Source organism: Bubalus kerabau, chromosome 4, assembly GCF_029407905.1.
Source record: "Bubalus kerabau isolate K-KA32 ecotype Philippines breed swamp buffalo chromosome 4, PCC_UOA_SB_1v2, whole genome shotgun sequence".
Taxonomy (NCBI): Eukaryota; Metazoa; Chordata; class Mammalia; order Artiodactyla; family Bovidae; genus Bubalus; species Bubalus kerabau.
Genome location: NC_073627.1, coordinates 137859904 through 137887289, shown reverse-complemented (window position 1 = coordinate 137887289; position 27386 = coordinate 137859904). Strand labels below are relative to the sequence as shown.

The 27386-nt window shown below is 46.8% G+C and overlaps 1 protein-coding gene across 1 annotated transcript in view; it reads left to right on the top strand.

Moving 5' to 3' along the window:
* The first annotated feature begins 3143 nt into the window (after positions 1-3143).
* LOXL2 (lysyl oxidase like 2) overlaps positions 3144-27386 on the top strand; it is a 112409-nt gene continuing 88166 nt past the window's right edge. Inside the window, exon 1 of the mRNA XM_055578742.1 lies at positions 3144-3338. The gene's annotated coding sequence lies outside the window, so the exon portion shown is untranslated. The remainder of the gene's footprint in view (positions 3339-27386) is intronic.

Below are 27386 nucleotides of genomic sequence, written 5' to 3'. Positions count from 1 at the left end.
ACAGCCATCGTATTGTCGACCATTCTAGAAACATGGCCATCATATTGTTTCACCTAGAACAAGGGTGTACGGTTTTCCTGAAGCGGCCTCCCAAGTCCTTGGTTCAGTTCAACAGAAGTGCATCAGTGAACTATTCTGTGCAAGCTGCTGACACTCATTTTCTCTTGAGAATGGGGGATGGTGAATGAAGCCCAAGAGGATGCCCTGAAGCCTCCAGGGTAGAGCCACTTAGAACTTGCAAGAGGGATCAGGTACCCTTTAGAGATCCCAACCTGATCGCTTATCACCTCTGTCTGTGACTCTGAGGAAATCACCTAGCCTCTCTGAGCGTCAGTTGTCTCATTCATAACAATTATCAGGAACCACGTAATAGCTACTCAAGATTGTCTTGGTGTGCTTTACATTGGTAACAGTTGTAAGCACTTTGATGTCTAAGACTAAGAAATGACACTATGGACCATGGTCATTTTAGAGCCTAGAATAGTCTAAAGCTGTTTAAAAGGACATGGAAAATGTGCCCCAAATAATATAGTTAAAAAAAAAATCTAGATACAAAAACTCTATTGATAATTTGATTTTAGAGGTATCATGAAGGAAATAGTCCAAAATGTTACATGTTTGTCTACAAGTGATAGGACATCAGGATGAATGTTTTTTTCATTATACTTTCTTATATTTTCTGAATGTTCCACTAGGAGTTTTCATTATTTTCACAACCAGACAAAACAGTGTTTATAAATGTGTTTCATTTTATACCTTATTGGTGAATTCTTTAACAGGAAGAGTAGGGTTAGAAGAGGGGGAAATCAGAGAAAAAGGTGAGGGGAGAAGAGAGAGCTCTCTTCCTGCTGGCAATTATTGAGCATCTGCTGTGTGCAGGCACTGTGTAGGGTGTGGATTGTGATAGTTGAGTGAGATCTCAAAGAACAAGGTGTTGCTGGGCAGATAGGCAAGGAAATGGCATGTGCAAAGGCCCTGTGGCATGAAATAGGGATGCAGAACAGCTAGTAAGGCCTTTGATGGGGAGGAGAGAGCATGGTTGGGAGATAGGCAGGCTGAAAATGCCCTTGAGAGGCCCCTTTCAGCTGTATCAAGGGGTTCAGGCTGCAACCTGGGGGCCCTGGAGTTACTGTGGGCTTTTTTGTTTCAGTTGAAATTTTTCTTGAGATAATTGTAGATTCACATGCAGTTGTAAGAAGCAATACAGAGAGAGCCCTCACTCACTTTGCTCAGTTTTCCCCAATGGTGACATTTTGCAAAACTATACAATAATATCACAACCAGATGTTGATGGAATCCACTGATATTCAGATTTCCTCACTTACTCATCCTGTGTGTATGTGGTATGTAGTGTGTGTATGTGCTTATGTATAGTAAGTTCTACACAATTTTATCACCTGTGTAGCTTCTGGTATCCACCACCACAGTCAGGACTCTAAACATTTCCAACATCCCAGGGATCCCTCATGCTGCCTTTTTAGAAATACACCCACCTCCCTCCTGGCCCTTTCCTGTACCATCCACCAGACCTGAGGATCGCTTCATTGTTTAGGGTGAGGATGAGGACTGTGAGAAGAGCTCACAGGGCTTGGGGTGGGCTGTGAGTCAGGGTGCCAAGTTTGGGGCTTGCTAAGTACATATAGTCAAAGCTACGGTTTTTCCAGTGTATGGTTTTTCATGTACGGATGTGGTAGTTGGACCGTAAAGAAGGCTGAAAGCTGAAGAATTTATGCTTTCGAATTGCGGTGCTGGAGAAGATTCTTGAGAATCTCTTGGGCAGCAGGGAGATCAAACCAGTCAATCCTAAAGGAAATCAACCCTGAATGTTCATGGGACTGATACTAAAGCTGAAGCTCCAATACTTTGGCCACCTGATGCAAAGAGCTGACTCATTGGAAAAGACTCTGATGGTGGGAAAGATTGAGGGCAAGAGGAGAAGAGGGCAACAGAGGATGAGGTGCTTGCATGACATCACCGACTCAATGAACACGAGTTTGAGCAAACTCCAGGAGATGGCGAAGGACAGGGAAGCCTGGCGTGCTGCAGTCCATGGGCTCGCAAAGAGTTGGACAGGACTGAGCGACCAAACAACAGGTTAGCTGTGGCAGATGGAATGTCCTAGAGAACAACGGGCTTACAAACCCAGGGATGAGGAGACAAATCTGAGCTGGAGGCTGAGATTGGGAGTCCCCACCTATCCCGGATGAAGCTTCGAGTTTACTGGGGAGGCAGAGGAGTGGGAAGAGGGAACAGAGGAAGAACCAAGAAGAGGAGCCCCATCTTTAATGTAAATCCCTTTTTTGGGTTTCTGCCCACCGCCAAAGGCCCACAGACTGGGTACCTTGTTTTCCAGCGGCTATCTCCTGCCCCGGCCAAACCTGGCTCTTGCATAGGAAGCCCCGGGGAATCTCCTCAGGGCTCCCCGAGCCCAGATGACCCCCTCCCTTTGTCTTCAGTGTGAGCCTCCGAGCGAGGCAAGGAATGTCCTTCTGCGCCATAGACATCTTTAGCTGCGTCGGGTTCAGGCTCCTGATCTCATTGCTAGACCCGGCCCTGCACTGTAGGGAAGGACCTTAAAGATAACTGAATCCAAAGCCTTTAATTTACAAAAGACAGAGGGCTTCTCAGAGGAGAGAGACGATCTGCCGGAAGAAAGGGGGCTGTGCATAGTCACCTCCAGAAACTGCTTTGCCCATCAGGAAAACCCCAGGAGAGGCAGTTGAATGTTTCTGAACTCTTTCAATCACCAGTTTTCATTGAGCATCTATTAGGTACCAGGCAGCGCTAGGCTGTCTGCAGTCGCGGAGGGATTAGGCGCGGACTCTACTGGGGATGGATAAAGACACCGAAGGGTTAAATTCCAGAAGTTCTGCGTGGGGGCGGGGGCGGGAGAGGGGAGTGTAGAGGAATCTCCCAGAGGAAAAGCCCGCTCCCCAGTTTCTCAGGCTCCGGAAACCTGGGCGAGAATAGTGTAGGAAGGGCTGCCCCGTTGGCGCGCAGCCTCCTCCGCACAGCCCCTCTGGCCCCGGGAGCGGTAGCTCTCGAATTACAACAAAAGGGGCCGGAGGCCGGGCCTGCTGCGGTGGCCGCCTTCAGGGAGGGGGTGGGTCCGGGGAGGGATTTGCCGTCCGACGCTGGTTAAAAGTACCGGGAAAAGGGTTCAGGAGCCACTCCAGCCCACGGCTTCCTAAACTTGGGAGTTCGCTTTCTTCAACCACCGGAGAAGTCGCCGGCTCGCCCCCATCTGCTCGGGAAAGGGGCTCCGCGGCGACCGGCGCAGAGAGGAGCCACCAGTGGAGAGCCTGGCCCAGCCAAGCAGTGCGCACCACTTCTGCCAAGTAAGCGCGCTGCCTGAGCCTCCCCCTCCCCAGGGCGGTTCGCGGGAAAGCGGAGGTCTGGGTGGGGTCTTCAGGATCCGCTCCCCACGGGCCGCCTCTCAGCAGTGCGTGGGGCTCCCGGGAGCTACGAGGGGGGCACACAAGAGAAAGCTTGTTGCTCGGAGATGCGAGGACTTGCAGGCTAACGGGACCCACCCAGTCCCACTTCGCCTGAACCCGGTTAGCCCACGCAGCAGGCTCGCCCCCGGGAGCTGGCCGCTAGGTCGGTAGCTCGCCGAGGGCGCCTGCAACCAGGCAGGACAGAGCCGGTCGAGACCCGGTGCGGGCTAGGTGCCTAGGAGGGCGCCGCGTAGGGCCACGGACGCTGAGGGCTGCGCTGGTGCCTGGAATTCTGGCTTTTGAGGATGTGGAGCGCGTGGGGGACTGGGGGCGCTCTGGGGCGTCCCCTGAGCTGTGGCTTTGGGTATGTGGAGCACACTGGGTTGGGATGGGGGTATGCGAAGGTCGGGGGCTAGGGCGCAGCCTGAGAGCCCTAGCGTCAAACGGCTGGAATTGGTTTTCTCTTCAGCCTGCCAGAAAGGCTAGCCTGAGCGCTGGAGTGCGCGCTGAGTCCTTTGGGCAGAGAGGTCCTCTCCGCGCCCCAGGTAGCCATTCCTGGCGTGTCTGGGTACCAGGAAACCCCTTCCGCCGTTATCACACGGAGGCTCTGGAGCAGAAAAGCGCCAGCACAGACGAATCCATGGATGGTACGTGCAGGATCGCCTTGGGGCTAATTGTGGTTTTATGCCCGCAACTTTTACGCAGGCGCTTTGGACACCTTCCTTCCCTCTACTCCCCCAACTCCCCACCCCCGCCCCGGCCCTCTCCCGACCCGACCCGCCAGCCCCTCATCTGGAGCGCTCTGGAGTAGCTGCCTCCAAGAGCAGTCGCTGTAAATCAGCGCCGGGATAGAAATGATTGGAAAAAACGGAGGAATTCCTTCCTCCTAGCTATCTCTCACCCGCCTCAGGAAAGACCACCGAAACACAGCTGGGGTGGGGTGAGGAGAGGCGGCGGAACACCACCAGAGAGGGGACTGAACTTCTCCAGGCTAGGAAGCCTCAAGTCCCGATGAGAAGAGAGATAAGAATGAGAGTCAGACCAAAACTGAAAGAGACACGTGTACCCCAATGTTCATTGTAGCACTGTTTATAATAGCCAGGACATGGAAGCAACTTAGATGTCCATCAGCAGATGAATGAATAAGAAAGCTGCGGTACATATACACAATGGAGTATTACTCAGCCATTAAAAAGAATACATTTGAATCAGTTCTAAAGAGGTGGATGAAACTGGAGCCTATTATACAGAGTGAAGTAAGCCAGAAAGAAAAACACCAATACATATATATGGAATTTATAAAGATGGTAACGATAACCCTGTATGCGAGACAGCAAAAGAGATACAGATGTATAGAACAGTCTTTTGGACTCCGTGGGAGAGGGTGGGATGATTTGGGAGAATGGCATTGAAACAGGTATAATATCATATATAAAACGAATCATATATGAATTCGAATGCATTGAATCGCCAGGTTCGATGCATGATACAGGATGCTTGGGACTGATGCACTGGGATGACCCAGAGTGATGGTACCGGGAAGGAGGTGGGAGGGGGAATTCAGGATGGGGAACACGTGCATACCCGTGGCAGATTCATGTTGATGTATGGCAAAACCAATACAATATTGTAAAGTAATTAGCCTCCAAGTAGAATAAATAAATTTATATTTTAAAAAATAAAAGAATGAGAGTCAGAAACGCCCCAGGTTAATTTCGTCCACTGAAATCTTGGAACTGCGGAGATATTCATATCGGTCCAGTGGATTCTTTTCTGTGCAAGAGAAAAGTGCTGAAGCTCAAGGCTACACACTGGGTTAGTGGGTGTGGAGACTTGAACCCAAAACCCCCACTCCAGGCTCCTCACATACCTCACGGCTAGCCAGTCTGTCCCGGACCCTAAAAGACCGTTTGTCACCCTTGGTGGAATTACTTAGTTATTTATGGTGCATTATGTACTTAATGGTCAGGGCTAGGGCTTAGGACAGAGACGAAATGCTCACTTCCCTGGTCAATTTCCAGAACGACGGACTCCCTAGACTCTTCCTTAGCTAAGTTGTTCCTTTCCCTCTGTCTTTTGTTCTGTTCCCTTTCCTGGTGCCTAGAATCCATCTCTGGACTAGCCATCAAATCCATAGTAAATTGGGCTTCCCCAGTGGCTCAGCGGTAAAGAATTTTCCTGCAATGCAGGAATGGCAGGAGAAGTGAGTTTGATCCCTCGGTTGGGAAGATGCCCTGGAGGAGGGCATGGCAGCCCACTCCAGTACTCTTGCCTGGTGAATCCCATGGTGCATGTGCGTGCATGCGCACCAGCATTTTTCTGTCTCTGATTTTTGTATTAAAAAAGTGATTTGGTCCAAGGCCGTTTAGTTGTTAAGTGGCAGAGTTGAATAGGAAACTTAGGTCTGAAGAGGAAGCATCCCCTTGACATTACAGTCAGCTGACATTTTGGTGCATGGCAGATGGGAAATTCTGTGGAGATGTTTTCATATGTCCTCTTTACTTCTGGCCTCTTCACCTGGCCTCTTCTGGTCTTTTCCTAAGGTTTGCTCTCTGACAGCTGTGTGACCAGTGTACAAGGGCCTTGTACATGAGACAGATTTTCTGTGCTTTGGGAGGTGACCATTAGTGAAGCTGTCTAGTATCCTAGAACATTCTACACTGTTTATTTAAAAATCATGTTTTTATTCTGAAAAATTCCAAATATAGACAATAATAGGGAAAAGGCCCCCATATACTTCTCACTCAGCTTCGACAGTTATCCACATTTTGCCATACTTACTTGTCTATCCCTTTCCAATTTCTATTTCACAGAAGTATTTTTTAAACATTTATTTTTATTTATTTGGCTGCGCCAGGTCTTAGTTGCAACACAGAAGCTCTTAATTGGGGCTTCTCCAGTGGCCCTAGTGGTAAAGAACCTGCCTGCCAGGGCAGGCGATGTAAAAGACATGGGTCAGTTCCTGGGTCCGGAAGATCCCCTTGTGGAGGGCATAGCAATCCACTCCAGTATTCTTGCCTGGAGAATCCCATGGACAGAGGAGCCTGGCGGGCTGCAGTCCAGGGGGTCACAAATAGACATGACTGAAGCAACTTAACACGCACTCCGGAACGCATAATTGATGCATGTAGGATCTAATTCCCTGACCAGGGACGGAACCCAGGCCCCCTACTTTGGGAGCATGGAGTCTTAGCCACTGGACCACCAGGGAAGTCCATAGTGGAAGTATTTTAAAGCAGATCTCAGACATAAAATCCTTTCATCCCTATGTATTTCAGTGTGACCTCTAAAAATATTAAATAACCAAGATAAATAAGAATAATTCTTTGGTATCATCTAATACCCAGTCCATGTTCAATTTTTCCCCTAATTTCCACCCAAATGTCTTTTTACAGTTGATCTATGTTCTGTTGATTTCTATGATTTATGTTCAAAGTGTATATTATTCCTTTCAAACCACTTTTCTACCCCCTGTGTTAGTTGATTCACACAACTTCCCACTAAAGAGCGAGGTGGGTTTTGTTGAATTCATTTTACAGTTGAGTGAGGTTGTCAACAGATAAACTGTCCCAATGGCACAGTTGGTAACTGGCAGAGCCAAGACCTGACCCAGCGTCCTCCTTCCTGGGCAGCGGTGGTTCTGTTTCTCTGTGCTCCTCATGGAATATCAGCTGTTCTCTGACTCATTTATTCTGGCTCTTGCTTCATCCTGGGCTTATCACTTCCTATTCACCTGGTATCACAAATCCCAGTGTAAATATTTAGTAATTGGCCATTTGGTGCTGCAGATAAATCAATGGCAAGGTCAGGAAGCCTGGGCTTATTTTCCAGCTTATGGGAAAGCAACTCACCTCTGGAGAACTCAGGGTGGCCCCTCTGAATTAAGAGCCATCATCCTTCCCCTTCTCAGGCTCCTAGTTCTGAAAGTAGGATGAGTGAAATGACTGGAGCCGCAATTCCTGGAAGAGATCAACAGCCCACGAAGAAATTTCATTGAGAACAATTACCTCTCACTGATCATTGCCCAAGTATTTTGGCCGCTGGCGTCTTTAGCTGGAGATGGCTAAATTCTATGGCAACAAAGAGGCTCCCCTCTGAAGTCCTTCATTTATGGACAACTTTGTTTATTCTGCCATTGTCTGATGAGGCTAGAGGACACCAGAACTTTCTACTTTTAGAATTTTCACTACTTGTGTTTATTTGCTTTGGAAAGGGGTAACAACAAAGTCATGTTTACATCTTATTAATGAGTTTCATGAGTTGTAATTCTCCCTCCTTGGCTGGCTGTGTGGGAAAATGTAATCTCTTATTTCTTGATGTCTAGATTTTCTGCTGTCATAGTCTTTGCTCTGAAATAGACATTGAATGAATAGACCTTCCACAAAACAGCCCATTAGGGACCGAGAAACTGGTTGCTCCAGTCCCGTTATTCAACATAGGAACTCCAAAGGGACAGAGCATTACCTTTTAACCATGCTGTCTTCTGGCAGCTATTTCTCTTCCCTGTCAGCTAACAGACTATCTCTGTAGGGACAGTAAAATTTCTAGGTGATTCCTTGTCAGCAGCTGCTGTAGCTTTCTTCCTTTAACAGTTTTGGGAGCTTTAGGAGGTACAGGTTTCCTCTCATGGGGCTGCTTGAGTTTAGAAGGACAGCTTGCAATGACTATCGTTCATCTCCCTCTGGAGAAGGGCATTATGATCAGCCTGCCTAGGAGTGTCAGACAGACCCATCTGGACCCCGGGGGTCCGGGGGCCTTGGATGAAGTAGCTGCAGCCTGCCTGCTCCAGACCCAGGGAGCCAGCAGGACTAACAGTCATGAGCCAGCAAAGGGAGAGCCAAGCGGATACCCAGAGTCACAGATCCGCAGCAATGCACTACTTATCTTCTAAGTCTCTGCCCTGTCTCGGTCGAAGTGAGTCTTCAGATCTCCTCATCCTAGTCATTTCAGCTGTCCTTTTGCAGGAGATGCGTGTGATGGTCAGAGAGCACTGTCCGGCAAGGCGTGCTGGCCGGTCTTCCCCTGCCACCTGTGTCAGAGACATCTTTAGGCATCAGAGCCAGCCTTTCAGAACAGGTTCTTGTTCTAGGGTGATAAAGCATAATGGTGACAGTTTGGATACGATGTCTGTCTGAGATGAATGGATAAAGAAGAAGTGGTACATACACACAATGGAATATTACGTACTCATAAAAAGGAATGAAAATGTCCTTTAAAAAGGAACTTTTTACCCATAAAAAGTCTGTTAGTTCTAGTGAGCTGAATGAACCTAGAACCTGTGACGTAGAGTGAAGTAAGGCAGGAAACACGCCTATGAATACCCCTCTATTGTATACATGAGGGCTTCCCAAGTGGTGCTAGTGATAAAGAGCCTGCTTGTCAATGCTGGAGATCTAAGAGACACAGATTCGATCCCTGGGTTAGGAAGATCCCCTGGAGAAGGTAATGGCAATGCATTCCAGTATTCTGACCTGGAGTATCCCATGGACAGAGGAGCCTGGTGGGCTAGAGTCCATAGGGTTGCAAAGAGTTGGACATGGCTAAAGCAGTTTGGCACTTTGTATATTAATACATTAACATACCAGAGGTTCCTTGCAGAGGACCCAGACTCCAGCTGTAGTCACCACATAGATGTATGTGAGAAAAATAATATGAATGAAGTCTGTTTAACAAAAAAAAGTCTGTCCAGAGTATTAAAAACTCTTTATCGCTTTTCTTGACAAAAACAATATACCCAGATAAGTGTATATAGCAAATAAGGGTATAGAATGAGAATGAACTCAGCAGAGGTGAGGATGTAATTAGGATCACAGTTAATAAGTTCTCCTTGCCCAAGGCTTTTTGATCTGTTCATTTGAAATATCTTTAACATTATATTATAATGGCTTCCCTGGTGACTCAGTCAATAAAGACTACGCCGGCAATGCAGGAGACCTGGGTTCGATCCCCAGGTTGGGAAAATCCTCTGATGAAGGAAATGGCAACCCACTCAAGTATTCTTGCCTGGGAAATGCCATGGACAGAGGAACCTGGTGGGCTCTGGAGTAGAACCCCTGGAGTCCATGGAGTGGAAAAGAGTCGGACATGACTTAGCAACTAAACCACCATTACGTTATAATATTATACACGAGTGATGATACATTTTCTTTTTCGTTTTTTCCTGTTGAAATCTGTCAGACAAGCAGACACTGCTGGCCTGGGGCTGTCCCGCATCAGTGGTTCCCAGCTGTCTTCCTTGATGCATTGCCAACACAATGCTGAGAGCATATTCTGAGAAAATACTGCTGCTTTCCTATAAAGCTTGTGCTTTATGAGACGGAGAGAGCAATGGCACCCCACTCCAGTACTCGTGCCTGGAGAATCCCATGTACAGAGGAGCCTGGTAGGCTGCAGTCCATGGGGTCGCTAAAAGTCAGACATGACTGAGCAACTTCACTTTCACTTTTCACTTTCCTCCATTGAAGAAGGAAATGGCAACCCACTCCAGTGTTCTTGCCTGGAGAATCCCAGGGATGGGGGAGCCTGGTGAGCTGCCGTCTACAGGGTCGCACGGAGTCAGACACGACTGAGGCAACTTAGTAGCAGTAGCAGCTTTATGAGAAGATAACTTCTGTTGATGACTTGCAAACAGCTCACTTTTGCTCAGACAGTTTCTTTATACTGTCTTCTTGAACTTGGATCCATGAACTTCCCCCATCCCCAGCCCTGTCCCCAGACGTGCATGTCCTGGGATAAACATAGCACAGCTTTCCAGATGCCTGCATGACTCATGACCTAGTAAGAAAGATGTTTCTCTAAATATAAAGCTCTTCTGAAACAAACACGAATATAAATTTGAGTAAAGTACCTTTTAAAAGTACCTCTTCTAGAATAGCAAATGTAAGTGAAGTGGCACCAAGCCTAAGTATACAAATGGATGAGCATTCGTTTTCATTTTTATTCTGGTAAAATATACATAACATAAAACTCAACATTGTAACCATTTTTAAGTGTACTGTTCAGTGGTATTGCATACATTCACATTGCTGTACAACCATCACCACCATTTGTTCCAGAATTTTTTTCATCTTCCAAAAATGAAAGCCTGTATGCATTAAATACTGACTCCCCCCATCTCTTATCACCCTGGCAAGCACCATCCTACTTTCTGTCTCTATGATTTTAATTACTCTTTGTTGTTGTTTGCTAAGTCATGTCCAACTCTTTGCGACTCCATGGACTGCAGCATGCCAGGCTCCTCTGTCCTTCACTGTCTCTTGGAGTTTGTGCAAACTCATGTCCATTGGATTAATTAATTAATTACTCTACCTCATATAAATGGAATCATACACTATCTGTCTTTTTTGTGACTTTCTTATTTCACTTAACACACCTGTGGTCCCCAACGTTCTTGGCACAAGGAACCAGTTTCATAGAAGAGCATTTTTCCCATGGTCCAGTGGAGGGGGGGGATGCTTTGGGGATGACTCAAGCACATTACACTAAGCGCATTACATCTACTGGGCAATTTATTTCATTATTATTACCTTGTGATACATAATGAAATAATTATACAACTCATCATAATGTGGAATCAGTGGGAGCCCTGAGCTAGTTTTCCTGCAGCCGGCTGGTCCCATCTGGGCGTGACGGGAGACGGTGGCACCCACTCCCCAGCAGCGCTTGTGTCACCACTTCAGCTCCGCCTCAGATCCTCAGACATTAGATTCTCATAAGGAGCGTTTAGCCTAGATCCCTCGCATGCTCAGTTCACAGTAGGATGCAGGCTTCCATGAGAATCTAATGGTGCTACTGATCTGACAGGAGGCGGAGCTCAAGTGGTAACGTGAGCAATGGGGAGTGACTGTAAATACAGATGAAGCTTTGCTTGCTCCTCCACTACCCATCTCCTGCTCTGTGGCCGGGAGAGCAGGGGTGAGGGGGTTGGGATGGTGGACCCCTTACTTAACATATTGTCTTCAACTTTTGTCTGTGTTGTAACATGTGCCTGAATTTCCTTCCTTGTTAAGACTGAATGAAATTTCATTGTGTGTATATGCTACATTGGGTTTATCCGTTCACTTGTCCACTTGGGTGGCTTCCACTTTTGGTTATTGGGAATATGCTGCTATAGAGGTTTCCCGGGTGTGCTAGTGGTAAAGAACCCACCTGCCAATGGAGGAGATGTGAGAGATGTGGGTTCGATCCCTGGGTCAGGAAGATCCCCTGGAGGAAGGCATGGCAACCCACTCCAGTATTCTTGCCTGAAGAATCCTATGGGCAGAGAAGCCTGGTAGGCTACAGTCCAGGGAGACGCCAAAAGTTGGACCCAACTGAAGCGATATGTGCATGCATGCTAATACATACATGCTGCTATGAATGTAGGTGTACAAATACCTGTCCTGGATGAATTTTACAAGATGAACATACCCTTGTAATGACCACCTAGATCAAGAATAGGACATTACCTAGAGTGTATGGATTTAAAGATAAAGTAGGAGAAATCAATACATTTCATGTCTGTATGTGGCTGCTTCCACTGCACCTCATTTTGTCCACCATGAGACTGTTAAGAAGAGGTGTTTGAAAACACAGTTTATAATCTGAGAGGCAGCAAGATTAGTTGTGAGATTTAAGCAACTTCCTTCCTTTAAATGTCTGCAGAAGATGATACAACCTATTTTGGGTTTGCAGTTACAGCTGTATTAGATCATCACCAGTAAACATCATTCTTCCAGGCTTTCCCTGGGCCAAGCGGGTTTGCATTCACCTGGAAAACTCCTGGGGCTTCTCTGGTGGCTCAGACAGTAAAGAGTCTGCCTATAATGTAAGAGACCTGGGTTTGATCCTGGGGGTGGGAAGACCCCTTAAAGAAGGGAATGGCAACACACCCCAGTATTCTCTTGGGGCTTCTCTGGTGGCTCACACAGTAAAGAATCTGCTGCCATGTGGCAGTGTGCCGTGGTTAGTCACTCAGTCTGACTCTTGGCGACCCCATGGGACTGCAGCCCACCAGGCTCCTCTGTCCCTGCTCCAGGCAAGAATACTGGAGTGGGTTGCCAGTTCCTTCTCCAGCAATGTGGCAGACCCAGTTTCAATTCCTGGGTTGGGATGATCCCCTGGAGAAGGACCTGGCAACATACTCCAGTACTCTTACTTGGAGAATCCCATGGACAGAGGAACTTGTGGGCTACAGTCCATGGGATCACAAAGAGTTGTACATGACTGAGAACTCCTGCTTTTTTATCACCTTCTGTTAGATCCTGAGTTTTAAGCCTTGAGTGAAAATTTCTCAAGTGAAAAATTCCTGCCTGCCTTCCTCCTTTCCCACCTGCTCCCCTCTTGATTTCTTTCTATATTTTTGGCTGTGCTAGATCTTCACTGCAGTGAACAGGCTTCTCTAGTTGTGGCACTCAAGCTTTGTTGCCCCAAGGACATAGGATCTTAGTTTCTCGACCAGGAATCAAATCCTCATCCCCTGTGTTGGAAGACAGATTCTTTACCTCTGGACCACCAGGGAAGTCTCTGGTCCCCTCTGTTATTAACTAAAATGATTTATGAGTGCCATCCCAGTTGCCAGAGACTCTGCCAGTCTCTGTAAGAGACAAATATGAGTAAGACATGATATTTGACATGTGCATTTAAAAATAAGGCATCAGTCAAGAATGATATTCTGAAGCCTGGCAGCCGACTCCCTGGTGCCCACCTGGTGCCAACAGCAGCCTCAGAGCAGAGCCAGAGAATGTGTGGAGTTTGGGCTTGTTGCATCTCACAAAGAGGGTAAGATTACCTGTCAGGTGATCTGGAATTGCTCTAGCATGCCCGTAACCAAATTGTAAGAGTAATTAAAAAAAGCAAACTTTTGAGCTGCCTTGAATTCAGATGCACTGTCTGAGAGCACTCTGCTAACCTTGAGGTTTAGGGACCATTTTAATGCTTTAAAAAGAAAAAAACAAAAATTTGGACATCAGTGAACCCCATGAGGTCTCTAATCTCCTTTCCAGTGGCACTGTTAATATTCTCAAATTGATGTTCTCCAGGCTCTCAAAGCTACACCCACCTCCCCACCCTACTATCAATCCCCTATATAATGTTACCCCATCATCATAATGTTGCATCATGATGGTACCCTGTGCATGCATACTAAGTCACTTCAGTTGTGTCTGACTCTGCGACCCTATGGACCGTAGCCCGCCAGACTCCTCTGTCCATGGGATTCTCTTGGCAAGAATGTTGGAGTGGGTTGCCATGCTCTCCTCTAAGGGACCGTCCCCATCCAGTGATTGAACCCTCATCTCTTAGGTCTCCTGCATTGGCAGGGGGGGCTCTTTACCACTAGCTCTACCTGGGAAGCCCCTAGCTTCTTTTTTGCCTGGAGAGTTGCTAGTTTCCCAACTGGCCTCCTTTCCCTTGCTCTTAACCCATGGCAAGTCATTCTTTATGCAGTAGGCACAGTGATCTTTCTAGAGCAGAGGTGGGTAAACTTTTTCTCTAAGAGTCAGATACCAAATACTTCAGACTTAACAGGTCCGTTGGATCTTTGTCGCAACTGGTCAACTTGGCCGTTTTCATGGGAAAGCAGCCATAAACAACAAGAAATGAAAGCATGGCTGTGTTCCAAGACTTTTATTTCCAAAAACGTCACAGATCTGGCCCACACGCTGTTGTTTGCTGACTCTGCTTTTAATCACAGATCTACCCTCCCTCACCCTCCTGCTTACAATTTGTTGGCTTCTGATCCCCAAAAGGAAAACTCAACTTGTTGGTATGACATTCAAGTTTCCTCATGGTCCTCTGCTTGCTTCTCCAAGCTCACCTCTTCTACATCCCCTCACCCTACCCGCTATCCCAGCCCTTCCACTTTTCATCTTGCAATTCTGAACCCCACACGGCTCTCAGTACCTCCTGTGTTATTTCACACCTGCCTGGAACGATCTCCCTTCCCCACCATCAACCTGTCAAACTCCCTCTTCCCTTCAAAACCTGCCTGGATGTCAACTGTCGAAATCTTTGCCCGTTCCTCATCTCCAACTGTAATCAGTGTCTTTTCAGTTCTATTTCTGTGCTTGCTTCTCTAAATATACTGTGAACTCCTTGAAAGCAGAACCTACATCAAGATTCATCTTTGAATCTCAGTGTCTAATACAATGCCTGCCAGGTAACAGAGGCTTAGTAAGTAGATATTACTAAACTGAAATGTCAGTTAAGTAGATTCTTTTTTAAAGAGTTTAATTGAGATGCAATTCACATGCTATAAAGTTCACCCATTTAAAGTGTTCAAGTCAATGAAGTTTGGCATATTCACAGATACATGCAACCATCACAAAGAGAAAACTGTATATATTAGCCATCTCCTCTTCCTCCCATCCCCTTACACCCACCCCTGAATAGCCACTAATCTATTTTCTGTCTCTCTATTACCAATTCTGGATATTTCATATAAAGGATTCATTCTTGCCTGGAGAATCCCATGGACAGAGGAGCCTGGTGGGCTGCAGTCCATGTGGTCACAAAGAGTCAGACATGACTGAGCGACTTCACATGCCATGCCACATAATATATGGTATTGTCTAGCTTCTTTTAGTTCATACTATGTTTTGAAGTTTCATTCATGTAATGGCATGTATTCACACTTTATTCCTTTTTCTGGCCCAATAATAATATTCCACTGTGAGGATACACCCCTATTTTATTTATCCATTCACTGTTGATGGACATTTGGGTTGTTTCTACCTTTTGGTGATAATGATCAGCACTGTTTTAAATATTTGTGTGCAAATTTCTGTGTTAACATCTGTTTTCAGTCCTCTTGGGTATATAAGTAGGAGTGGAATTGCTGGGTCATATGGTAATACTTTGTTAAACTTTCTGAGGAACTGTCAATCTATTTTCCACAGTGGCTGCACCATTTTATATCTGTACAGCAATGAGGCTGCCGGTTTCTCCACCTCTTCACCAACACCTACTTTTCTCCACTTAAAAAAAATTATAGCCATCCTAGTGGGTGTGAAGTGGTACTTCATTGTGGTTTTCGTTTGCATTTCCCTAATGACTAATGATATTGAGCATCTTTCCATGTGCTTGTCAGTTATTTGTATGTCTCTTCAGGGAAATGCCTAGTCAAGTCCCAGGTCCATTTTTAAATCAGATAGCTTGTCTTTTGTTATTGAATTTTAGGAGTTTTTATATATCCTGGATACTAGATCTTTCTCAGATACATGGTTTACAAATATTTTGTCCTATTTGTGGATTGTCTTTTCATTTTGTTGATATTTCTTTTTCTCAATTCACATCACATTTACTCAGTATTTATTCTGTGCTGGACACAGAGGACCTGGGGATCACAGTCTTAGGGGTTCACAGTCTTAGGAGGGAAACAGATATGTAAACAGTACAATAAATAATCGATTAGTACACCCTTTTTTCTGGCCTTCCCAGGTGTCACTAGTGGTGAAGAACCTGCCTGCCAATGCAGGGGACATAAAAGATGCGGGTTTGATCCCTGGCTCGGGAAGATCCCCTGGAGGAGGGCACAGCAAACCAATACAGTATTCTTGTCTGGAGAATCCCATGGACAGAGGAGACCAGAGGGCTATGGTCCATAGGGTTACAAAGAGATGTGACTCAGCACACATGCACACCCTTTTTTCTACCCCCATTGCTGCTGCTCTGGTTCATGAAGCATCACGATAGTGTCTTTTTAAAAAAGTATTAATTGATGTATTTATGGCTGCGCTGGGTCTTTGTCGTGGCATACAGACTCCTCTGTGCTGCGTGTGGGTGTCTTCTAGTTGCGTCGAGTGTGGCTACTCTCTAGTTGTATCGCACAGGCTTCTCATTGCAGCGGCTTCTCTTGTTGCAGAGCACAGGACTTCAGTAGTTGTGGCACAGGGGCTTAGTTGCCCCATGGCCTATGGGATCTCAGTTCCCAGACCAGGGACTGGCAGGTAAATTCTTAACTGGACCACCAGGAAAGTCCCCTTGATAGTGTCTTTTGATGCACCGACATTAGAAATTGATCAGTTCTAAAAGTAGCTGAGAAAGTCAGCCTTCCTCAGTAAGAGCAAGAACTTGTAGCTCTTTGTGTAAATACACTGTGGATGTCAGTTTCTTGACACAGTGCCAGCTGGCGCTGTGAGCTGAGCCTGGCTGGTTTTGGTGAGGTGGCAGTTGGTACCTGCTGCTATTACTCACTGGACTTCTGGAAGGGAGCCAGTGTTTCTATGGACTGGAGGATCCCAGATCATGGGCTCTTAACAAACTTGAGGACAGCACTCCTGCGCCCTCTGCTGAGCCACCAGACATTTCTAGACAGGCCACCAGACATTTCTATGTGGCCCTGGCCTCTATACCAGCTGTTCCTTCCTTCCCTGGGCCCTGGGGTCTACTTCTCATCTAAGGGACTCAGGCGTGATGAAGTGACTGTTGGGATCAGGTTGCATTGCTTGGAAGGAAGCTTGACCTGGAAGCTTCTGGAGACACAGAAGGTGTCTAAAGCCACAGCTGAGCCCTGCTGTGACTGTCACTCCCTGAAGCATGCGTGTGTGAGGCATGCGTGTGAAGCTGCTTAGCTTCACTTGTATCTGACTCTGTGCAACCCCATGGACTGTAACCTGCCAGGCTCCTCTGTCCATGGGCTTCTCCAGGCAAGAGTACTGGAGTGGGTGGCCATGTCCTCCTCCAGGGGATCTTCCCGACCCAGGGAGCAAACCTGCATCTCTTATGTCTCCTGCATTGGCAGGCAGGTTCCTTACCACTAGTGCCATCTGGGAAGCCCCCCGAGGCATGGGCTAAATAGAGCGGGCTTGAGGAGTATGTCGCTTAAGACCTGAGCTCCTTGGCTGTTTTTAAAAAATTATTTGTTTTTGACTGCTCTGAGTCTTCGTTGCCGTGTGAGGGCCGTCTCTAGTTGTGGCAAGTGGGGGCTACTCTAGTTTTGGTGTGCGGGCTTCCCCTTGCGGTGGCTTCTCTTGTTGCAGAGCACAGCTCTAGGGCGCTAGGGTCCAGCAGTTGTGGCTCATGGCCTTACTTGCTCTGCAGCATGTGGAATCTTCCCGGAGCAGGGATCGAACTCAAATCCCCTGCATTAGCAGGTAGATTCTTAACCACCGGACCACCAGAGAAGTCCCTCCTTAGCCATTTTGAGAGTCCATCTCTTAGAAAAACTAGTTTGAGGACTTCTTCCCTGGTGGTCCAGTGGTTAGAACTCTGTGCTTCCTCTGCTGGGGGCCCAAGTTCCATCCTTGGTTGGGGAACTAAAATCCCACAAGCTGTTCAGTGTGGCCAAAAAAAAAAAGATTTAAAGAAAAGCTGGTGTGTACACTCCCTCCATGCCAGGACACCCCCTACTCACATGCGCGTCCACCCCAGTGGGCTCCTCTTACTCCCAGCTGTTCGAGCCCCTCTCTACCATAGTGTCTGCCCAGACCAGTTCTCCAGAGATTTGCATGCAGTCGCCCCATCCCCCACTACACTTCCTGCCCTGGAAAAAAGACTTATTTGCAGTGATTGGATTACTTGCCAAATTTGCACCCTATCCTGGCCTGACGTCTGTTCTCCTCTCTTCCCTACCTTTTATGGATCTTAATACCTCCTTCAAGTGGCATGGAAATTCAGACCACTTTGGCTACTTGACTGTTAGCTCTGAGAAAGGATGTCTGAGAGTGTGTCTGTGTTGGAAGTCGGGGGAGGTGGGGAGATGGTTAAAACCTGTTACCCAAGTGCTGTGTTAAGAGTGTTCAGAGGGTGGGAATTCCCGGGTCTGGGTTCAATCCCTGGTTGGGGAACTAACAGCCTGCAAGCCCAAGCCTCATGGTGTGACAAAAACAGAAATAGAAAAAAGAGTGGTTGATGGGTGAAGTGACAGCCTTCCTAGAATTTTTCCAGGTTGTCACTGATTTTGTAACTAATAGTGACCACTCATTTAGCACTGGCTCTGAGCCAGTCACTGACTGTCCTGGGCACCTGACACTTCTTACGGAACCCACTAAAACCCTGAGACCCTTCTGTATTCGCAGAAGCCAGATGTGAATCTGGGATCACTCTCAGGTGCCAGCACCGTGCTCTTTGCATCACTGTATGTTATACAGTGGGCTTCCCAGGTGGTGCTAGTGGTAAAGAAGCCACCTGCCAATGCAGGAAACACCAGAAATGTGGGTTCAATCCCTGGGTTGGGAAGATCCCCTGGAGAAGGAAATGGCAACCCACTCCAGTATTCTTGCCTGGAGAATCCGATGGACAGGTGAGCCTGGCAGGCTACAGTCCATGGGGTCACAAAGAGTCGGACATGACTGAGCACACTTGGAAAAAAAAAATTATCCTGTAGTCAAATGGCAACCCACTCCAGTATTCTTGCCTAGAGAATCCTGTGGACAGAGACTGGTGAGCTGCTGTGCATAGGGTCGCACAGAGTCAGACATGACTGAAACGACTTAGCATGCTTGCATGCATTGGAAGAGGAAATGGCAACCCACTCCAGTATTCTTGCCTGAAGAATCCTGGGGATGGAGGAGCCTGGTGGGCTGCCATCTATGGGGTTGCACAGGGTCGGACATGACTGAAGTGACGTAGCAGCAGCAGCAGCAGTAGCAGTCAAATCATATCTCCATTTTTTTTAGGGGCCGATGGGGGGTGGCCAACTTGAACTTGATGATCATCCCCACCTCACCCTGCTTCCTCTGCCTTCAAGCAGCAGCACTGATTTTGGATCTCCTCTGCCCCTTGGTAGGGGGAGGGAAACAATGGAAACAGTGACAGACTTTATTTTCTTGGGCTCAAAAACCACTGCAGATGGTGACTGCAGCCATGAAATTAAAAGATGCTTGCTCCTTCTAAGTAAAGCTATGACACACCTAGACCGCATATTGAAAAGCAGAGACATTACTTTGCCAACAAAGGTCCATCTAGTCAAAGTTATGGTTTTTTCCAGTAGTCATGTATGGATATGAGAGTTGGACCATAGAGAAGGCTGAGTGCCGAAGAATTGATGCTTTTGAACTGTGGTGTTGGAGAAGACTCTTGAGAGTCCCTTGAACTGCAAGGAGACCAAACCAGTCAATATTAAAGGAAATCAGTCCTGAGTATTCATTAGAAGGACTGATGCTGAAGCTGAAGACCTGATACTTTGGCCACCTGAGGGGAAGAACCAACTCATTAGAAAAGACCCTGATGATGGGACAGATTGAAGGCAGGAGGAGAAGGGGATGACAGAGGACGAGTGTTTGAATGGCATCACCAACTCAATGGACAAGTTTGAGCAAACTCCAGGAGATGGTAAAAGACAGGGAAGTCTGGCATGCTGCAGTCCATGGGGTCGCAAAGAGTCAGACACAACTAAGCGGCTGAACAACAGCAACTGCCCCTTCTTTATGGGCTACAATCTGTGGAGATAAGATGTGTCTCTTAGGGCTTCCCTGGTAGTCCAGTGGTTAAGAATCTGCCTGCCAGTGCAGGGTACATGGGTTCGATCCCTGGTCCAGGAAAATCCCACATACCTCAGGGCAACTAAGCTTGTATGCCAGAACTACTGAACCAGTACTCTAGAGCCTGTGCTCTGCAACAGGAGAAGCCACTGCAAGGAAAAGCTCACTTGTTGCAACTAAAGAAAGCCAGCCATGAAGACCCAGCACAGCCAAAAATAAATAATTAAAGGATGTGTCTCTTACAGACACTATATATTTGGCTTTCCTTTTCTGATTCCATCTGACAGTCTCCAGTGGTTCATTTTAAAGTGTTTGAAATTGTACCTTCATTCCCCCCAGGAAACAGCCTGGTCAGAATGAGATTCCACCCAGGGCCGGAGATGGACTGTGGGGCACCCTGAACGGTCACAACAAATTATGCCGGACAAAGGCCTCTTTCTGAAAGCAGACAGAAATTCAGCTCTGGATGCCTACCTTCTGGCCATTTCACTGGGGCCTGAACATTCCCACCCTGTGGCCAGAAATAGACAGGACGGAGGTGGACTCTTTGGCTAGGAGCCAGATGGACCAGCCCTGGCCAAGCCTGGTGTCAGAGTCTGCATTCTTGTCTGAGGTGGTTCAAAAGGGCCCCCTTGTCCCCGCCCGCTTCCCTCATTCTCTGGTCGCTCTCTGTCCACCCAAGACAGCCCTCCTCCATAGAGGAATGTGTTTCGTGTGGGGCCAGGAGCAGCAAATAACCACAGCTGGGGTAGCCTCTCCAGTGTGCTCTGGGCCATGAAAGAGGACCATTCATCACTTCTGCTGCTAGAGCAGGAATCCCCTGGCGGGTGTCAGGGGGAGGGTCTGATGGAAGAGACAGCCCTCACCCCACCTCTGACCCCAGATCTGAGTGCCGACGTCTGGCAGAGACACCAAGCAGAGAATTATGTCTGGGTGAAAAAAAGCAGCTGAGCTCCTTGCTCTATGTTCAGAGACACTAAGCAAGTGACCTTTGCATCAAGGGCCACTGCTCCCAACTGGGGAGCCCCATGCTTGCTGATGCTGTGCTTCTCAGTGGAGACAGTGGGCCCATTACTGGGGGCCCCAGAGCACAAGATGCAGAGCAAGTGCTGGGAGCAAGGAGTCATTTACCTACCATGGCTCTCAGAGAAGGTGAGGCCAATCATGCAAAGCTGGAGCCCAAGGGAGATCTATTGTAGAAGGTTCTGGCCCCAGATGGTCATGTTGGTATGTAGAAGGAGGTAAGAAGATCAGTTTGTTAAGAACAGTCCTTGTTTAGCTAAATGCACTATCCACAAATAGTGTATAATGATGTTTTCTTGTTTGGCCACACTGTGCAGAGTGTGGGATCTTAGTTCCCTGACCAGGGATGGAACCCACGCTTCGTGCAGGGGAACCTCGGAGTCTTAACCACTGGACAGTCAGGGAAATCCCACAAATAGTGTAGAATTTTTACAGTGTGTTTCCCCTCCTTATCTATGCATATCTTTGTTTTGTTGTTTAGTCACTAAATCTGCGACCCCATGGACTGTAGTCCACCAGGTTCCTCTGTCCATGGGACTCTCTAGTCAAGAATACTGGAATAGGTTGTCATTTGCTACTCCAGGGAATCTTGCTAACCCAGGGATCAAACTCACATCTCCTTCATTGGCAGGTGGATTCTTTACTGCTGTACACCAGGGAAGGCCCACATGTCTTTGTTATAGACTAGGAAATAGTTGGTTATACTGGGTATCTTTTGACACTCGGGTATCAGTGGTAAGAGGCTGAGGTCTGTTGTATTATTTAAGACTGCATTGGGGAAGTCCAAAGCAACTCAACTTTTTAGAAAATACTGTTGCTGCAGCAAGTTCTACAATATAGAATGCCTTTTCTCAGGTAGATGATGATGTCATTCAGATGGGATTGCTTTTAGGGGAAGAGAAACAAATATTTGAGTAGTCCCAAGGAAATCTTGAGACTCAGAGGTTTTTTTTTTTGTTTTATTTTGTTTTGGAGTATGCCTTTGATGTTCCTTCCTAAGTGGAAAAATTCAGCTATCAAAAGAACAGCCTAAGAAAAGGACCCTGGAAATTCCAGTTTTACATCTCCTTTTCCTCTTGAAGCCCCTTTGGGTCCAAATTAAGTATAGGACTTTCAGATAGTCATCCATTATCAGGACAGTGCCATGCCTGGAATCACAGAAATCAGTGTTTCTAGACTTTCGGTTGCCAAAGGAGGGGGATATGGAGGAGTGATGAAGTGGGAGTTTGAGGTCAGCTGATACAAACTATTATGTATAGAATGGATAAACAAGAAGGTCCTACTGTACAGCACAGGGAACTATGTTCAATATCTGGGATAAACCATAATGGAAAAGAACATTTAAAAGAATGTATATATAACTGAGTCACTTTTCTGTACAGCAGAAGTTAACACACCATTGTAAATTCACTAAGCTTCAATAAAATATAAAAATCAGCATTTCTAGAATGTATTGGAAAGTTCCAGAGGTGATATATGTTTTGGAGCTCCAACAAATGATGTGAATCAATTGAAGGAGCACTGTTCACAATGAACTGAGAAATCTTAGCAAGATCCAGGCTTAAAACTTTTTTCTCTCCTTCTGACCACATCCTGAGCCCCAATTCCCAGCAAGACCAGGAAGCATTGGTTGACTTCAGACCTGCTTGACAGTCTTATTTGTAGGCATTGAAGACTCCTTGGAGCCCACCATTCCCATGGAATTCGGCACAATTTAGCACCTACATAGTTTACACAGCACATGTGAACACACCTTTTGTTTTGGTACCTAAGCTTTTCTCTAATATTGTGTATTCTTTGGAAAAATGTCTGTCTCTAGTTTTCAAGTATTTTCTTGCAAGAGCTAAATCCAGGAGAAACTACCTAAGCTCATCCTTGAGGGTTCCTAAATATTAATAACACTTGGGGAAATCTGAAGCACAAAATTAAATACAACCACCTACATTATACAGTTTGGTGGTGGTGGTTTAGTCCCCAAGTCGTGTCCGACTTTTTATGACCCCGTGAACTAGCTGGCCGGGCTCCTCTGTACATGGGATTTCCCAGGCAAGAATACTGGAGTAGGTTGCCATTTCCTTCTCCAGGGGATCTTCCCAACCCAGGGATCAAACCCAGGTCTCCTACATTGCAAGTGGTCTCCCACATTGCAGGCAGGCTCTTGCATTACAGGTTAATTCTTTACTGACCAGGGAAAAGCATTTAGCATCAACCAAAATGGTAGTTAGCACGTGAACAACTTGAGTCAACTCTAGCAGGAAGGGATCTTCCCTCGTGGTCCAGTGGCTAAGAATCCACCTTGCAATGCAGGGGACCTGGGATCCAGGTTCAATCCCTGTTTGGAAAACTAAGATCCTACTTGCCTTGGAACAACTAAACCCACACACTCTGGAGCCTGTGCGCCACAACTAAAGAGTCCGTGCAGCACAACAAAGATCCCTGATGATGCAACAAAGACCTGATGCAGCCAAATAAATGTAAAAAAAAAAAAAAGAAAAGAAAAGAAATGGTTAAAAAAAAAATCTATCAGGCAACACCTGTTTGAACTTTGAACTTTTTTTTTATTTTACCTGATTTTGGGGGACTACCTACCATGGGTGAGGAACTTAAGAAACATGGTCTTTGTCTTTTGTGAGAGTCCTGAAATGACAATGTTGCTTGTTTTTTCCTTCAAAAAGTTGCTTTTAAGTACATATTGTTTCTGTGGCTTCCCAGGAGGCATAGTGGTAAAGAATCCACCTGCCAATACAGGTGATATAAGAGATGTGGGTTCCATTCCTAGTTCAAGAAGATCCCCTGCAGTAGGAAATGGCAACCCACTCCAGTATTCTTCCCTGGAGAATCCCATGGACAGAAGAGCTTGGTGGGCTACAGTCCATGGGGTTCCATAGAGTCGGACACGACTGAGTGACTGATCACACACATGCATATTATTTCCATTTTATAGATGAAATTCTGAGACTTAGGAAATCTGAGTGTGCCTGAGGTCTCAGAGCTAACATGTGATAGAAGAGGGATCTGAACCCAGCTCTGTGTGGCTCTACGCCACTGGGCTGCGTGCTTAGCGCGATACTGAGGTGGTGTTATGCGCAGCCCATTCTCCACAGAGGATGAATGTGCAGGCTGCCTGAAAGCGTGGCTGCATGCAGAGGGTGCTCTAGGCTCTTGGAGAAGGTGAGCTGATTCTGGCTGATGTTTATCAAGAATGTCTGGGATTTAAAGTCCTGGGTCTGTCCAGGAATTCTTTCCCCATCTCTCCCAGACACCCCCTGGGGGCTACAGGGCTTCTTGTCTGCAATGCTTAAAGTATCAACTATGTGAACTTGTATCCTTAAATGGATTGAATTGAATGGAAGAATGTCCTCACCTGCTTAGCCAACAGCCCAGGGAGAGATAACTTACTACTTTCTGATAAGGCACGGGCACAGCCGATTTCTGGCTGGCTCTTATTCATGTTAGTCAAATACTGAGGTCCTTGGGCACCTTGCCTTTTAAAAAATTTTTAATTTATTTTTATTTTTGGTTGTCCTGTGTCTTCGTTGCTTTGCGAAGGCTGTGTCTAATTGCGGTGAGTGGGGGCTACTCTTCCTTGTGGTACGCAGGCTTCTCATTGAGGTGGCTTCTCTTGTTGCAGAGCACAGGCTCAGTAGTTATGGCTCGTGGGTTCTGGAGCGCTGGCTCAGTAGTTGTGGTGCTGGGGCTTAGTTGCCCTGCGGCATGTGAAATTTTCCAGGACCGTGTCCCCTGCATTGGCAGGTGGATTCTTATCCACTGTACCACCAGGGAATCCCGGGCATCTTGCCCTGACCCCCTGATGATGACCTTCTTCTGAGCCAAACTGTGTGAAGAATTAAGTCCGTCTGCTGCAATAGCGCCTGGAGTTCACTCAGATGAGGTTTTAACAGAAGACTCTGCAAAGTGGATCTTCCTCTTGTGAAATTTTCCTCTGCATACCTGGAGAGGGTTGGTGAAACCTGGGCCTTGGTACGTGTGAATCAGCTACAGAAATGTTCTGCTGACCCAGTTGGCTTGTGTTCAGGGTAGAGGCTATTCCTAGAGTTTCTGTGATGGATGGTGATGCAATCTCACTGGCGTAGACTCTTGGGCTGTTGATGACCTTGGAGGTGTTCATAGGTAAAGCTGAGAATAGACCTTTCTATTGTCTAAAAGCTCTCTGAACTGTGGTATCAGATACATCTCCATGCAGCTTTTTGATTTCTTTAGTGAAATCAAAACTTCTGACTGAGGACTGATAGAACAGGTGTGAAGAGGGGAAGTGACTTCCATTAGTCCAAATGTCTGCAAATGTCCAAAAGGACCAGACCCCCCTCCAAAGGTCAAGCACATTTGCTTCTCAACACTGACTCAGATACTGTCCTGCTAAAAGATGGAGCCTCCTGAATTGCCCCGAAAGCCTCCCTTCTGTCCTGCTGTGGCCAGTGTCTGTTTGGAAATGGCCTCAGGGGACAGTGGAGCGAGCTGGGTTTGCTTGGTACTCTCGCAGGAGGAGGAGACACCCAGACCCTGTAGCCTCTGAGCACAGCTGTGGGTGTTGTTGGAGGGGAGCAGAGAGGGCAGAAGTCACCAGATCAGGCTTCTCAGAGGAAGTGGGACTTGAGGAATCCCTGCTCCCTAAGGGTCGGCCTGTGGTTCTCCCCTCCGAGCAGCAGCAGCAGTGCTCACTGCCTCCTGCATTCATGGGCCCTTAGGGCCTCAGTATCCAGCACAGGTTTATGGGCTCATCCTTTTGGGTCCAGACCGGTGTGTGTCTCAAGATGGTTCATTTCCCTGAAAATCATCTGTGTTGGGTTGGGGTGAGATCATGCCTCACTCTGCCTCTTCTATCTAACTTTGTAACGCATGACTCTCAACTAGACACAAGCCTTGACTATATGCTGGGTAAGATGTTATGAGCCCAGGGGATCTTCACTTCCCATAAATTACCCCAGTGTCTGTCTGCCCCCTTTCCCACACAAAGTGCATTTCAGAGGCACCCACGTCAGCAGATTTGAAGGGCATGGGGAAGGTCCACCTACTCATGAATAACCCTATTGCCCTTATTTCCAACATTGCACAATATGAAAAATTTAGCTATTAAAATTCATAGGGACTTGCCCAGCAGTCCAGTGGTTAAGACTTGTGCTTTCAATGTGGTGAGTGTGGGTTCAGTCCCCGGTCGGGGAACTAAAATCCACATGCCACATAGTGGGGCCAAAAATAAAAAATAAAAAACAAACAAAAACAAACAAAAAAACAGAAAGAGACTAGGAGTTCCTTATTAAAACATAAAAGTTCCCTATTCATAGAAAAATCACTAATTCATTCCTTAATGTGGTAAATGTTTTAAGTCAATAAATTCATAAGGAATGGATTTATCAATTTGCTTACCTATGCAGTTAGATCAGAAGGAAAAGGCAGTTTTGATGAGGCATGATGATTTAAATAGAAATTTATATTTATTCATTCAGTTAATATTTGAGTGCCTACTGAGTACAAGGCTCAGGGGTTCAGAGGTGGCAGGCAGGAAGAAATTGCATGTAAATGAAGCTATGCTCTGTGCTAGGGATTTCCACATGTTATCTCATTTAATCATCACACACACCTGAAAGGAAGGCTGTTTCCATGATCAAAAGAGGAAATCAAGGCTCCAAAAGTACCCCCAAATCTGTAGAGCCTGGAAGTGGTTAAGTCAGGATTCAGATCCTTATGTTCTGATTCCAAGAGGCCCAACATCCGCTTCCCTGGGAACCAATGGTGCCAGCAAATACCAGGAGGAAGGGTAGCCGAGAGGTAAGAGGACCCATACAATGGAAGATGAGAGTGTCAAGAACCCCCTCCATCCACTTCACTTTTTTAAAAAATATTTATTTATTCAGCTGCTGTTGGGTTTTAGTGGCAGTTCAGGGGATCTTTGCTGGGGTACCCAGCCTTCTGTCTAATTGTGGGTCAGGGGCTCAGTAGTAGAGGTGGGTGGTCTTAGTTGCCTCCAGGGCATGTGGGATCTTAGTTCCCAGATCAGGGATGGAACCCACCCTCCTCCCCTGAATCGGAAGGTGGATTCTTAACCACTGGACCACGATGAATTGTCTGCACTTCGCTTTCAATAGGCCTTTAACCTATGATCAAGAATTAGAGCTTATTTTAAAAGCATCATGAGAATGGGTCTGCTTTGAGCTATCCTATGCTGTTATTGTCCAATCGATTTTTAATAAGCACCCAACAGAAGAAGAGAAGAAGGCAATGGCAACCCACTCCAGTACTCTTGCCTGGAGAATCCCATGGGCAGAGGAGCCTGGTGGGCTACAGTCCATGGGGTAGTGAAGAGTTGGGCACGACTGAACGATTTCACTTTCACTTTTCACTTTCATGCACTGGAGAAGGAAATGGCAACCCACTCCAGTACTCCTGCCTGGAGAATCCCAGGGACGGGGGAGCCTGGTGGGCTGCCACCTATGGGGTCGCACAGAGTTGGACATGACTGACACGACTTAGCAGCAGCAACAGGTGCCAGGCACCATAGTAAGTACCG